Genomic DNA, 14,707 nt, shown 5'->3' on the forward strand with positions numbered 1-14,707 from the left:
ACCATTTTGAACAGAAATATAAATGAAATTGTTTTCTTTTTTAAAAAATGTAAAATAAACATAAACTCAATTGTCTCTCAGACAGTTACAATTTTCCTTTTAACTTCAAGACAAAAAAGGCATGACTTTTCTTTGGAAATATGTTTGAATTATGTACGTACAATTTCAAAACAAAAACTATGCAGTAGTCTATAAAAATAAAATAAAACTCTAAAATTAACCTGACATGAGATATCACAGTATTGAAACATGTTTTATTTGATATATTGTTACATAGCATTTGATAGAAAAATATGTACTTGTTGAGTTTTAAATATTATATTTTACATCATCATCATAGGCTACATTTTCCACCACTCGTCATCCTCGTCACCCTCATCATCATCATCTTCATCCTCATCTCCTCAGTAGTGCACGCACAGCCCTCAGCGCGACCGCGTGCGCCGCCTGTTCTTTAAATTCCTGATTCCTCGTGCATTTTTTTTTTTTTTTTACTCCATCTTAACGCGGAAGTCAGTGACGCACCACTACACACAGCTGCTCAGCTCAGCGGGGGCAATGAAATAAACAAAACGTCGTCATTCGGTGCCAAACACAGCGGTGAGTGTGTCTTCTTTTTTTTTTTCTCTTAGTGGGAATATGGACCAACATTTGTTCCGATGCAGCTCTGCGTCCGTCCACACTGAGGTGTCTCCTCCTGTGTCTCCGCTGCGCCTCTCGCTTTATTAAACGCAACCGGAGGCGGCTGACTGTCGGACGGACGGACGGACGGATGTCTGGACTGTGCTGGGATATGAATGTGTGAGAATTTGCTTTTTTTTTTTTTTTTTTTGTAATTGCACGCTGTAGAAGCTGAGAGTCGGTCCCCGGCCGGGCGACGGTCACCGTAGCCTGTTGTGATTAAGGTACGAAAATCCAGCCGTGGTGCGCTCTGCTCTGCTCTGCTCTGCTCTGCTCTGCAGTAAAAATCAGATACGCGTTTGTGTCAGCTGTTGTTTTTAATGAATCTGTTTCTCGGGTTTGTCCGGGTCTGCGTGCGTGTTGTGACTCAAGAGGAGACGTGATGTGTGTCCGAGCGAGCCTTTGTTAGGTCTCCCGACGCATTCGTAACGCTGTCAGAATAAGACGGGACAACAAGTCAAGAAAATTACATTCCGACGCGATTAATATGAGCATTTCTTACCGCCGTGACAAGGATTCTTTTATTGCATTTTCACATGAATACATCGGGGGTCACGGTGCGGTAAAAGCAGCGGGTCTCTCCTCTTTCAGTTGACCATACTGGATCAATATTGATGGAGACGTTAATGGTCAAATTTGCGTGATGGACTGCATATGTAATCTCAGCAGCTTCCTCTGCCTCACAGATCATATGCTTCTGTATTTTACAGTAGTCTTGAGCTGTGAGGCGCGCTGTCCGAGCAGGGATGTTCCTTTATTATGACCCAGAGCTTCCACAGGAAACCAGTTTTATAGCTTCAGCTTGTCAGTGAACCCACATTTGGATTCAACTGTGGGTTTGCGCCCCGTATCTGCCATCAGAACCAATAATCAGTTAATTGTTACAGTGGCTCTCACATTACACTCTCTTCTTATTGGCTGCAGGATCAGCTTTCTTCAGTGTGTGCCACCTTACACTCCAGTCCTGCTGAGTGCCATGGTGCCTAATGCAGCTTGTTCTAGATGTGTACTCTGCAGCTTTCTGCTCTTACCTCCGCTGTGTGGATGCTCACTGTGGTATTTATTTTTTCAATGGGAAGGCAAACCCTTTCAGTCAGCTTCACTCCTAGGTGACAAGTCTTGGATTCAAGTCAAACACAGCTTCTTAAACATTTTGCATGGTAATTCCTGGGCTAATGAGATGAAATCCTTATTTCAGTCTGTTTTCCAGAACAGGCTAATACTCAGGAGATTGGGAGCAAAATTTTCCTCAGGTATAGAGAAAAATTGTTGCCGTATGGTATTAACAAAAAATATGCACTTACTGTCTCAAAAACTGCTGAGATGTAGAACTTTATGTTAGTATAATTTATGCAAAGATCCTTTTGTGCACAGTTATGTTTAAACATTACCATTAGCCGTGGAGAGTGGCAGGTTTAATGCCACTCCAGAGGAGGGCAGAATTTTTATCTCATGTGAGAAAGTGAAACTGAGAGTGAGGTCCTTTTTTTGCCTCACATAAGAGATATAGTTTTTTGCTAAAACATTCTCCATTTATCTTGATTTCTTTTGGCTGGATAAGTAAGAGAAACTCGAGGAAATTGTTTGAACACTGCAACTGTATTTTTGGTGTCTTGGAAACCGATGAGGGTTGGGCACTTTGTGTGCATGACACAAAAATAACAGAAAATCAGTCTTATAATACCATCTTTACCATGATGCATGCTCCAGTGTGGTGGTGTTCAGCACTGGCAGGGCAAGAACCAGCTGTGTTTGTGTGTGTGTGTGTGTGTGTTACATCACTGTAGCCCTTGGTTATGTCTTTGCCAGTGTTGTGAAATACTGAGGTCTTGTTGCGATAAGAAGCCTCTTATTGTCCCGTTGGTATCTGTGGAGTGTGCATGCATAAACTTGCAGATAACACAATGCTTATTCTCTCTCTGTTGTGCTGCTGTGTAACTAATCCTGCCTCCTCTCATGGGATTACCGCATATAGATTGGCTTCTTTTCCACACAAACTGTTTAAGTTTGTTTGAACAGTAGCGACGGACGGTGGCCTTTTTGCAGGCAAGCAGTTGGAGCTTTAATCTCAGTTTCGTACTTGAGTTGAACAAAAGAAATATCTTGACTTTGATAAAGAAAATAATTGGGAACACTTTTAATCTACTGCAGCAAGAAAAATATAAAAAGCAAAAGATGAGCAGTCAGCTTTTTATTCATGAGCTGTTTTAAACTTGTCAAAGTTTTCATGTTGAGTGCACTGATATTTTATATTATTAAGTTGAATTACGGCAACAATATCAAATGTTCAGGGTTGTATTTTCTTCATAGCAGAAATCATATCAGGTGACTTTTATGCTTAGGTGTCTACTTATTCTCAGTTAAGATGGGAAGTGCTATTATAGGGCTGCAACTAACAAATTATTTTCATTGGCACTTTTTTTTGGATTATTCAATGAATTGTTTGCACCATAAAATGCTTGTGCATGATCAGCAGACCTGGCAGTTGTCTGTAGCCTGATCTTGCGTACCACTGGACTCAGTAGCCTAATTGCTTGTGTGTATATTAATGACTGTACATTGGTGGCCGTCTGATTCACAATTTTTGAAAAACCTTGAAACAATATATTTTTTAAGCCTCTACTCCAGCAACAGCCGTGGCCGAGGCATTATGCTGTTGGGCGATCTCAGTATTGTGAACATGATATCTCAAGAACACCTTCAGGGAATTTCTTTCTCTTCTTTCTCAAGGATGAACAGATTAGATTTTGGTAGTCAAAGGTCACTGTAATCTAATGTTCATCCCACTCTCATGAATGCCATATCCCTGGAGCACCTGGAGGGAATTTCTTTTAAATTTTGTCCACTTGAACTCAAGGATGGTCTGATTAGATTTTGGTGGTCAGAATCACTCTGACTTCACAAAACCATGGTTTTAGCCATAATTCAAGAAGTCATCTGCTAATTATGACAGAATTCCTACAAATGTCCAGTGTAATACTAGCAGTGCTGCAGAGTAACTGCTTACATGTAGTTAAATTACAAAATATATGTAGTCGTAATCTGTTACATTTACTCGCAAAACATTTGTAATCAGATTACAGTTACTTATCAGAATGTTGGTGATTACAAAGGGGTTATGTCTGAATATTCTTTTCATGTTGCATGGTAGAGATCTGCACTCTAAGCTGTTTTAGTTTGCAGCTTACACTCATTCGACCACATCATACACTTAAAACAGTCGGCTCCTCCTCGTCTTCCTCCTGGCCTCGTCTAACTTCATGACCGGCCGACTGTGTGCCCCCTGACAAGGAGAGATTCAGCTGGTATCATCGAGCAGTCTCCCGTGATGTGAAATCTCATCTATTCCAGACCCTGAGCTGCCCGAGCTGTCAGCAGACTCTGAGGTCGTCAGTCGTCCTGACAGGACCGGCGTCCACAGGCAGCAATGAGAAAGTAAAGTCATGATTATGATTTCAAACAGGAGGAAGAGTGCAACCGAGACTGTCTGTTAAGCTGCTAAAACTGCGAGTGAAGGAGCCCGCAGTCCTAATGGACTGTGCCATTGTGTGCTTGCAAATGAACTCATACTTTCTGCCTTCAGAGATAGGTTCTGAGCAACGTAATTGGAGGGAGGAAAGAATGCAATCAAAAGTATCTGAAGGATCCGATAGTAGCTTTCTGCCAATTAACTGCTGTCATTGTTTGACACAATTGGTTGCGATGGTGAAATGTGCCTCCCACAGTATTTTACAATATGGAGCAGCAGATGGGTTTGACATCCCCTATTGTGCCATTCTATAGCAGTTTCAATCAAATTCAATTTAACAACAGCTAAAAACATTTTGACTTGCAGAAGAGTTTCAGAGAAGGGTTTTTTAGTTCTGGTTCACCCACCGTACTCCATGTCTTTGATTTGGCTAATTAGTTCCAACTGTACAACAGCTGATGTCTCTTCTTACTAATAAGATACAGCATGTTTCAAAGGGCAGAGAGCTGAGAATGACATTTTTTTTGTCTAGCCTAACAGCCTTTTTTTTTTTCTTTTCAGTCCATAATCGGGCTGTAGCTAGTAATTATTTCCTTCATCAGTTCGTCTGTCAGTTATTTTCTCAGCTAATTGTTTGGTCTATAAAATGTCAGACAGCAATAACAAAAATGCCCATCACAGTTTCCCAGAGCACAAGCTGATGAACAGTCCAAAACCCAAACGTGTTAAAGGTTTTACGATTTATGGGGGATTTATTAATCAACAGAAAATAAGAATAATTTTGTTCTTGTTACCTTAGAATGAGCTGTTCATATCCAGGCTTGGACTAATGGATTACATGTAACAGGATTGTGTAATCTGGATACAAAAAAGGTAACTGTCATTAGTTAAAGATTAAAAGATGTAATCAGATTACAGATACATTTACAAAAAAGGAGGATAATTAGTAAGATTACAATTTTAAACATACTGCTACACACTGCACACACAGTTGACAATTCATTATCATGACCTCTTGTGAAAATGGTGGAAATTTCACCATTTCATAGCCCAAACATCCAATCAATTGAGAAAACAATCAACAAATTAAATTCATCGATGATGAAAATAATAGTTGCAGCCATAAAAACACTATACATATATTTTATATTGAAGTTATCTAAAAGTAAGGGAAAGTAATCAAGCTACATTGCATAAATATTATTATACTTGGATTATGCTGCTGACTACATTTTTCAACAGGTAATTAATAACTGTATCAGAATACATCTTTAAAGCAACAGTCCGACCCTGCTTATATCCCAGACGGTGCAGGTCCTCTTCCATGGAAGTCGCCATGTTGCACCACAGTCTTTATACAGTAGCCCAGAATGGTCAAACTAAACTCTGGCTCTATATAGGGACCCACGTCATAATACTGCAAATATATTGGAATACCTGAATCGGTGTCCATTCTGAGAGAGTGAGACGAGGTGTTTGTCTCCTGTGACGGTAAAGTTTAAGGACAAAGGATTTAATATGCTGTAAGAAGTGGATTTTTTTGGCCTGTTTTTCTTGAAAATGAACTCAATCAGATGACTTTGACTAGTTTCTTCAGCTATACATTTTCAAATGACTAATTGATTTGAAAAAAAAAGAGGTTAATTCAAAGCACCATGTGATTTTTCTCAAATTGTTTGAAGTAGACGATCCTTATCAATCTGACGTTGCAATATGGTCTTCCCCCAGTCTCAAGCTCTCTAACACGCACACGTGCACTTCCTTTTTTCTGCATTTCCTGTACAGTAACTCAGTGTTGTTCGAGGATGTGATCTTGTTTCAGTAAACCACACTATTTGTGACTTACAGCCCGATCAACAGCGTTTTTCTTTCGTCTTAATATATTTCCAGTTCTGTGTTAAATGTCAACCTGTTTCAAAATGGCACCAGCAGAAACGCTTCTCTGACTCACACTGCACCTGCTGCTTAACCCCGTCTCCTCACGCTGCTGGTTAATCTGTAAAATAATATTGACTTAATTCTTCACAGAGGCGGGAAGTGGTGCCGCCAATAAAAAAACAACTATAATACATAGTCTCCCTTTTTTACGTGAGTATGTGAGTGTGTTGCTCAGGATGTGGCTTTTCCCAGATTCCAGTCTCCGTTAAGGAAGTCATGATGATGTCAGTTATTACCTCTCTTTACTAGACTTCCAGTTTAGCAAGTTGTACTTTTTAAATTGATCTTAAGCTGAACTAATTAAAAGTATATTAACAAAATTACCACCATATGGCAGCTGCAGTCGTACACAAGGTTTTCAGCGTTGTGTAGACTCTGTGCAGCTGTGCCATACTGCTATCTGATCCTGGACTCTAATTGTATGAATTTGTCCCCCGCTAGTCTTGTTGTATCAGCGTCTGGCTGGGCTGTAATGTAATAACATAATAAAGGTATCATACGGTGTCGTTTCTCTTTGCCTCCCCTGCACTAACTCAATCCTGGCCTGAGCTGCTACTGTGTCCCACTGCAGCTGGTCTTCCTCTGTGGGGAATAAGAGTATTGATCCAATCTAATGACTTCCTCATATGGATGATGTCACACACCCCTGTGAGTTAAACCTCACTGGATTAATGTTAATGGCGGTAGTTAAAAAACTTACTTTATGAGACAACAGGACAGTGTTTATATTGATATTTCTGACAGATCTTAAGTAGCTTTCTTCACTCACACTTACAACAAGTTGCATATGTGTGTGTTGCACCGATGCAATGAAATTGTAAAGTATGGGGGCGTCCTTGACAGCTGCTATACATCAGGCGAGCAGAGGTGCTGGCTCAGCTGAATGGACTGTGGGATGGCACCGCTGCAGGTAGTGGGCTATGGTTGATGATGTCATTAGGGCTTTCATGCTCTCTCGCAAGGTTTCTGTCTGCTTGTGGCAACGAGTCAAGCCGAGGGTGTGGTGAAGGAGCCACAATAGCGCAATGCTATGTGTTAGTGCAGCCGGACACAAAACACATTTGTGACTTGTGACTTTGATATATAGATTTGGTTCTGCTTGTGTCTGTATCAACAATCCAATTATTCAGATTTTATGCTTATGTGCTGCTCTGTTAAACTGCAACTTGCTTTACCTGGGAGCCACTTTTGCAAAATGACAGGAGGCCAGGAGCCAGTTCCCATTAATAATATATATGTATATGCTTAAACAAATAATTATCATGAGAAAATTGAAGTGAACTGCTGGGCTGATTTGGGATGAGCAAGTCGCTGAGGTACGTTCGTAACCAACTGTTTAGAGGAGTGTGAGGCGGTGTCGTTCGCCTGTCAGTTCATGAGGCGTATCTAGTGTTTACGGACCGAGGCTTGACACGTCACCGAGCCATGTTTAGGGTCTGCCCAAAAAATCCTGAGCACAGAAATCATGAACAACAGTTAAATGGTCTAATCCTAGCTTTCAGTACTACATAGTTCTCAGTCTTTGAATATTTTTTCAGTAACTATTTTCTAACATGCTTTTCCCTAATACACATAATTTAAAAGGCTCATAACTCATCTTTCATTCCCTTTCTTCAGCTAATAGTTGTCTCACCATCTTATCTTACTGCAAAGCCTGGTAAGGCCATCACACAAAGATCAACCTTCTCGCCACTTCCTGGGAAAAACCGTGTGAATCAATTTATTTTCCTCATGTCTTAGAAAATAGTTGGAGGGACACCTTGCACCCTGTCAGGGGCCAGATTGAGTATCACTGTGTTAGGTCATCACAGCTTCCAGAACAGTTTCAGTGCTCCTTGGCATAGATTATCAAGGTCTCCACTGCTCCTTGAGGGATCAGAAGCTTTCTTATAAAATTGATTCTCTCATTTGGTGTGCACATGGGAGAAATTAGCCTGTATGGCTTTCTTTCAGGTCACTGTTAAGTATGTTTAGATACAGCAGGAAAATTTTTTAAAAAGTAGAAAATGACATTTTTGTTTATATTGAGAACATTTAAACAGTCAACAGTGGCTCACGGGCCATAGTTCTTACTGTAACACATAATGTCAATAAGAAAAAATAGATAAATATCAGTAATGCTCCATCGTAAAACTTCGACCTGTTAATGATTCCTGAACAGCTTGTGTCCCTTTATACAGATCGGCACAACATGCACATAGGAAGGCATACTGTAGCTTGACCATGTGCTAAAAACCTGTATATTCTAGACTGAATATGGTCACTTATCCACAGAGATAAACACTCCTGTGGCATAAATTGTTGCTTTGGTTTGATTAGCATGATGGTAATCAACATATTTACATGATGCCGTCATTCATGACGTGTTTTAAGTGCTTCCACAGACAAATCTGACCATGTCAGTGCACAATTTGACACTAATCTTTTTCCATTTTCACCAAAACTAACTAGGAGCAGTAACACTACACGAGCTGAGGCTATGCCAACTTGTAGAGTATTAGATATCTAGTATATAAATAGATGGTTTGAACAGTTTGGGTCACAGGGCATGCTGAACCGAGGCAGTTACATACCGATCCAAACGTCCTGTACCTAAACAGTTCAGGATGAATACATCATAATCTTTTCCTAAACCTAACCAAGTAGTTTTGTCAGCTAACCCTAACCAAACGCTGACAGGAAACTGGAAATAATAATGATTTTTTTAAAAACAAGACACAGACAAAACAGACAAAAGTGTGTTTGAGCCATTCATCCAACACAATCTGCTCCCCACATGCACTTTGTTGCTTTTTAAACTACGTCACCTGTCTTGGCAGAGAGGTTTTCTGGCAGAAAGCCCTGAAGGATAACTTCCAAAACCTTTTGGTGATGTTCAGTCCCAAAAGTCTCGCTGGCCTTCCAGTAAACTGCAGAGCTTAGCAGTTTTAACAATGCACGGTACACCTGCCAAGCTTTGGATTTCCACACATGTGGAAACGGTGTGCATGGGGCTGTAGTAAAAGTGATACACTACATTTAATGAGTGTAGAGGGTGGTGTATGTCTTTCCGAGACCAAAAAATAAAACCCACAAAACAAAAAGAGCAGGAAATGGATTAAACAGTTTGTTTATAATGTGCTCCTTGAATGTAAATCTCAGTTACTGTTGGTAGCAAAGCATACATCGCAGCAGATAAACAAACTGCATTAGTTTGGGATGTTACAGGTCAGAAAGCTCATGCATGACCAGCATATCCACCATATTGTATTTCCCCACTGTGTGGAAGCCTGTCCTGGCTATCAGAGCTTGACAGTATCAAAGGTGGGCAGGACTTAAAAAACTGTCAAGTAGGTCAAAACATGTAGACTGTAAAGGCAACAGGAACTAAAACTGTTGCTTTTTAGGAAATGAAAAAAATCCAGTTTTTTTTTAAAGTAATTGAATGATGCTTAGTCAAAGTTAGTAGCTCTTTTTTTTACACTTTTCAATGGTTAAATATCAGACAGACAAACTCACAGACAGACATAAAGGGTGATGATTAGCATTGAATTATGAAAAAGAATAAAAAAGTCATAATATGGAGATACAAGGTTTGCACCTGTCAGCGACGATATGCTTATCAAACGATTCAATGACCCCATATGTGATGCATGAAGAATCTGCTTTAGTTATATATGTATATGTATATTTTTAGTTTGTTACCTGCCTGTGTCTAACTGGTTGACCGACTCCAGATGTGACACCTTACTTCTTGATCAGCCGTGTTCACAGCTGCATCTTGAAACAGGAACAACTGATAGAGGAATGATACAGCAGTGTGTAAATGGGGATTAAAATGGTCTGCATTAAGAACAGACGCTCTTTGTGTTTGATTTATGCTTACACTGTTTGATGTAAAAGCTTTGTGACTAGAACGAATTAATCAAGGGAACCTAGAAAAAACATGCAGCCCTTTTATTATAATAAAAGAAAGTTTAATTACTTTAATTAACTCAGGTTCTGCTTGTAGAGAGTTTATCATTCATAGCATGTTTAACCTTATTGTTTTCCCGAACTTTGATTCATAAGTGTGCAGCTTATTCAAGCTTCAGTTCAGTTTTTAGTCTGCTAAGCTAATGCTGCTTTACATCACTTTCAGCTGTTTTCTGCAGCATGCCATATTTGATTAGATTTCTGAAAGCCAGTCAGCCATCCATTTTCAATACCTTGGTTGGAGTAAAAAATCAACTTGCAGAAACCTCATGGGTAATTCGCTGTCGTACACATGCTTCACAGAAACAGTTTTTATCAGAGCTGCAACTTTTTGATACACACACACACACTGATTTCAGAAGGGTTTATGTCTTCCAGTGTGTTCATGTGGTTTTGATAGCCTGACAAATGTAGTTTTATTATCATTTTAAAGGTGCTACATACAGTGTACTCGTTGTAGACACCAGTACATTGGAAAGACAAAACAACACATAAACAGGGCAGACCAAATGTTTTGAATAAAGTAAGCTTACATCTAATGTGAGAAAGGGGCGCATGAATAGAAATGAATAGAAACAACAACAAAAACAGTGATTTAAAAGAATGGAAATGTTATTACAGTGATACACAATAAGATGGACACTTTTAACAGGCATCAAGTGCACAAGAATCAAGCTTCTTCCTGCATTCAGTCACACTAGACTCTGACTATTCAAATCAACATGTGCATCACTAAAGTTCATACTCTGATCAAGTTAATTGATCCATAATATTCAATGTAATTTACTATTTCTAACCCAAGCTAGTCTCTAGTCTGCTGAGTTGAGTTTCAGAGACTGATGGCTGTCTTGGAGTAAAGAAAAAGCATTTAAAATCTAGTATGTGTGGTATGATAAATATCTGTGACCTTTCCTTGTAAACTGATATTATACAGCAGTGACTTGTCCCATTGGAATCTCATGAAAGTTTCTACATTTGCCTCTAAACAGGCGGCATTAGCAGTGGAGTTTTGTTTGGACTAACTGGAGGAAAAACTGTGTAATTGGCCTGAGCAGCAGCAGCAGCAGCAGCGGTGGCGGCGACGGCCACAGTGGCTGGGCAGACAAAGAAAAGAGTTTAGCTGTCATTGTATTTTAAACGCCCGTTGTCATGCAATCTTTGGGAAATGGCGTGCAACCTCTGTAGCTTTTTTGGGTTTTTCTGTTGGAACACTATCAATCCGCCGTTCTTGTGCAATTTACTCGAGTGTTTGTAAACAGTAAAAATATAATCGTCTGCTTTTAATGTGGATTTCTGCAAACCCAACAAGAAGATCCCCAACAGCAGAATGGGTCCCTACCTCCCTTCTGTCATTTCATGATGAATATGAAATGAGTTTTTATTACTAATGACTTTTCTGTTGTTCCCCATCGATTGTTGCAGACTGCATTGCCAGAGGTGGTTTGCTGCCTGTAATTTTTACTAAAGTGTATTTATGACTTAAATCTCATCGTGCTTGCATGTCACAGACAGTCCCCTGTTACAGCAATGAAAAGAATTCCAGCTCTAAATCTCTACTGCGCCTCGACTGTGATTCTTTGATCATTTTGACTCAATCCCCAGCGTGTTGCAGTCATTAATATTGTTTTTAAATAATGAATTCATCCTGTTATTGCCTGTACAAATTGTGGTTTTATAGACATAAGGTGGAGTAGTAGGTTGGATTAGTTTTTCTAGCGATAAATGAGTTTGACAAATATTAATTCATTTGACTGAATGCAAGTTTCTGTGTGTACAGCTGTTGAAACCGGGATGATCACATGGACAGCTGTGGTAACACTCAAACCTTTCAAAAGTACCCACGCAGTCATTATATCTACATTACTGACATTATCGAAAATCTTATTGTGTTACTATTTTGTGAAAGCATCAGTTGTCATCCATATATTATCACAATATATGTATTTGGTCAAAAATATTGTCCACGTCTTCCATGTGTCGGCACACAGATGATCAAGGCAGCATCTCTCTTCCTTGTTAGCATTAATGCTAACAAATTAATTTCTACCTGCCTTTTAGCTTTCAAACAAATCTCTGTTGACAATTAGCAATTGCGTCTGCAAGGGCTGATGGACTGTTTTATTTTAGATTTTACTCGTACAGTGTTATCACTCAGGTCGAGGCTTGATGATCGGACTGTACAGTGTGAGCACATAAATCATGAGTATTTGCTTTACATTGCAGACAATTCAGTTTCTAAAATTGTACTTCTGCTGCTACAGCTACAAGTCCTTCTGTATGTTTCTTTTTTGTTGTGAGAATAGCTAGCCTGATGTGGATTTTAACTTGCCCTGGGCGGTTGAGCAGTCCTTACTGTTGAGCCCTGACCTGCTTTTTTCTTTTCTTCAGTATAATGTGTGCTGTCCAGGGAAATATTACAATAGCTGTTTTGTCAGGTCTTGGGTTATGAAGCTGACGTGACACTAGCTGTGACATATTTAGACGTTTGCACAGGCAGATGTGGTGATTATAGCTGTGTAACCACTGCCCTTTTTTAGCCTCTTGTTGAGCATCTTAAAGGCACCCCAGTGGCTGTTTGACCAACAACATTGTATTTTCATTTGAAACTTGTGTAACCTGTGCGCACTGATAAACACAGATGCGTGTTTAGTTTTGTCAGGCTGTACAGACTTAACAGGGGTTTATTTTGGAGCCATGTCTGATTATCCCCATTACAAAGAGAATGAGGGGTGTGTGTGTGGAGGATGCTGGGGCGCTTTGTCAAACCAGCCTGACATGTTCATTTGTTCCATTACCTCGAATATGGCTGCTGTGAGGAAAAGGAGGAGGATGAGGGTCTAAATCAAGACACGTCTTGATGTGACAAAGGTTGTGTGATGAATAACCCACTCACTCTCCATATGTGCACCATGTCTCATCAGCTCAAACATCAATGTCTCATCTCTAGAGACATTAAAAATGGTCTTTTCACAGCACAAATACAGAAGAACTAGAGCAGAAACAATAAGGCCCAGCTGATTAATTGATTAGCTAGCCAACAGAATAGTAATCAGGCACTATTTTGATAATAATTAAATTATCGTTTCAATGATTTTTCACGCATGAATTTAGCATAAATCTTCTTTGTCATATAAGCTATGATAATGAACTGACTATCTTGTTTGGATAGAAGAAGCATTTTAAATTCAATAAAAATAATGTCACTGTTTTCTGACATTTATTGACAAAATGATCAGCCAGTTAATCAAGAAAATAGCAGATTCATAATGTGGAAAATAACTTTGCAGCCCTAAATGAAAGTGAAAGTCTCTTTTTTTTCAGCGTGGTGTGGGGGCTCAAAGCAACTAAAAAACACTCAGAAGCCACTTCCAGAAAAAGTGTCCCACTTAGTCGGGATAATCCACAGACCTTGGTGTGAACAGTGTTTACTGACTTTTTGAAAAGTACTTTGAGGGCATATTTTTCTTTCTGTTAGATAGAAAAGAACAGAGGGTCAACAGGAAATGAGGGCGGAGAAAGAGGAGAGGAGGATAACATGCAACAAAGGTCCTCGGCCACACTCAAAGCAGGAACATTGCTATTGCATGGTCGGCTTTTAAACCCCGAGGCTCTGAGGACGTCCTTAAACTGCTTTTTAATGAACAAATAGACCTCATAAAAAGTGGCTAGATACCACTAGATTTAAGTAAGAAAATATGTCTCATGGACGATCTGACCGAAGACTGACTCTCCTCCACCAGATGTAACATTAAGTTTTTCTGAAGCTGATTAAGTGTCTGTAGTTGTGGATTAGTGAGGACATTTCTCAGGTGTGTGAGCCTCCTTTGAGACATCATGGATAAGACTTAATTATCTCATGTAACAGCAGGTATGAGGAAATGTGTTAAAACGGTTGGTATGAAGTAAGCAGTGTGAAGTAATCTCCCACTGCCAGAAAAGAAACCGGTTGCTGTGAAAAGTTGTGATAACCTTTGACCATTTAGTCTTTTTCACTTTATCCTGTTTTTTAAACAAGTTTTTAAAAAGACTCGAAGTGCTTAGAGTTCAAGTAGGTGCAAGTGAAGACGGGTATGTACATTATGTTCTGTACTGCGTATTTTTATTTATTCGGCCGTCACCCCAGTCGAGCACTTCAAGTTCACAGTTCACAAAACCTTTATAAGAACAGTTTGGAGCCTGAATCATGACCAGAAAAACATTTGATCTAAGAAAAAAAAAAAAAAAAGATACCAGACCGGGTCCATAATTAATTTTTAGAAAGAATGAAGTGCCCACACTATAAACCACTGTAAATGATGCCATGTCTTCTTAAATTGAACTTTTGTCGCTATTATTGTGTTTATGTTGTTAATAACAATGTTGTAATATATTGTAGTGTATATGTGTATATTATATTGGCATAACAACATTCATGTCAGCTACCTAACTTCTACAGGAAGTTATGCCATCACACGACAGTCTCATAGCTTGTGGTTAGTCTAATTTGGAGGGTTATGAGATTATGGCTAATAATCAAGCGAGTGATCAACAGGGCTGGAGCTACGGTTTGTTTTCCACAGCTAATCTTTCATACTACTGCACGCATCAGCCTAATATTTTAATGTGCAAATTTATAGCTGTATGCTTTTTTTCCGTCTTAAGCCAGAGCATGTCCAGAATAATTCC

General features: G+C 39.4%; 1 protein-coding gene across 6 annotated transcripts in view; it reads left to right on the plus strand.

Moving 5' to 3' along the window:
* The first annotated feature begins 417 nt into the window (after positions 1–417).
* marchf8 (membrane-associated ring finger (C3HC4) 8) overlaps positions 418–14,707 on the plus strand; it is a 112,945-nt gene continuing 98,655 nt past the window's right edge. For 2 of the 6 annotated variants that reach the window (XM_084735354.1, XM_084735355.1), the window contains exon 1: positions 443–600. The gene's annotated coding sequence lies outside the window, so the exon portion shown is untranslated. The other 4 variants (XM_084735349.1, XM_084735352.1, XM_084735350.1 and 1 more) reach the window with 4 other exon arrangements.

This window comes from Lutjanus erythropterus, chromosome 14 (assembly GCF_056507025.1).
Source record: "Lutjanus erythropterus isolate fLutEry1 chromosome 14, fLutEry1.hap2, whole genome shotgun sequence".
Taxonomy (NCBI): domain Eukaryota; kingdom Metazoa; phylum Chordata; class Actinopteri; order Lutjaniformes; family Lutjanidae; genus Lutjanus; species Lutjanus erythropterus.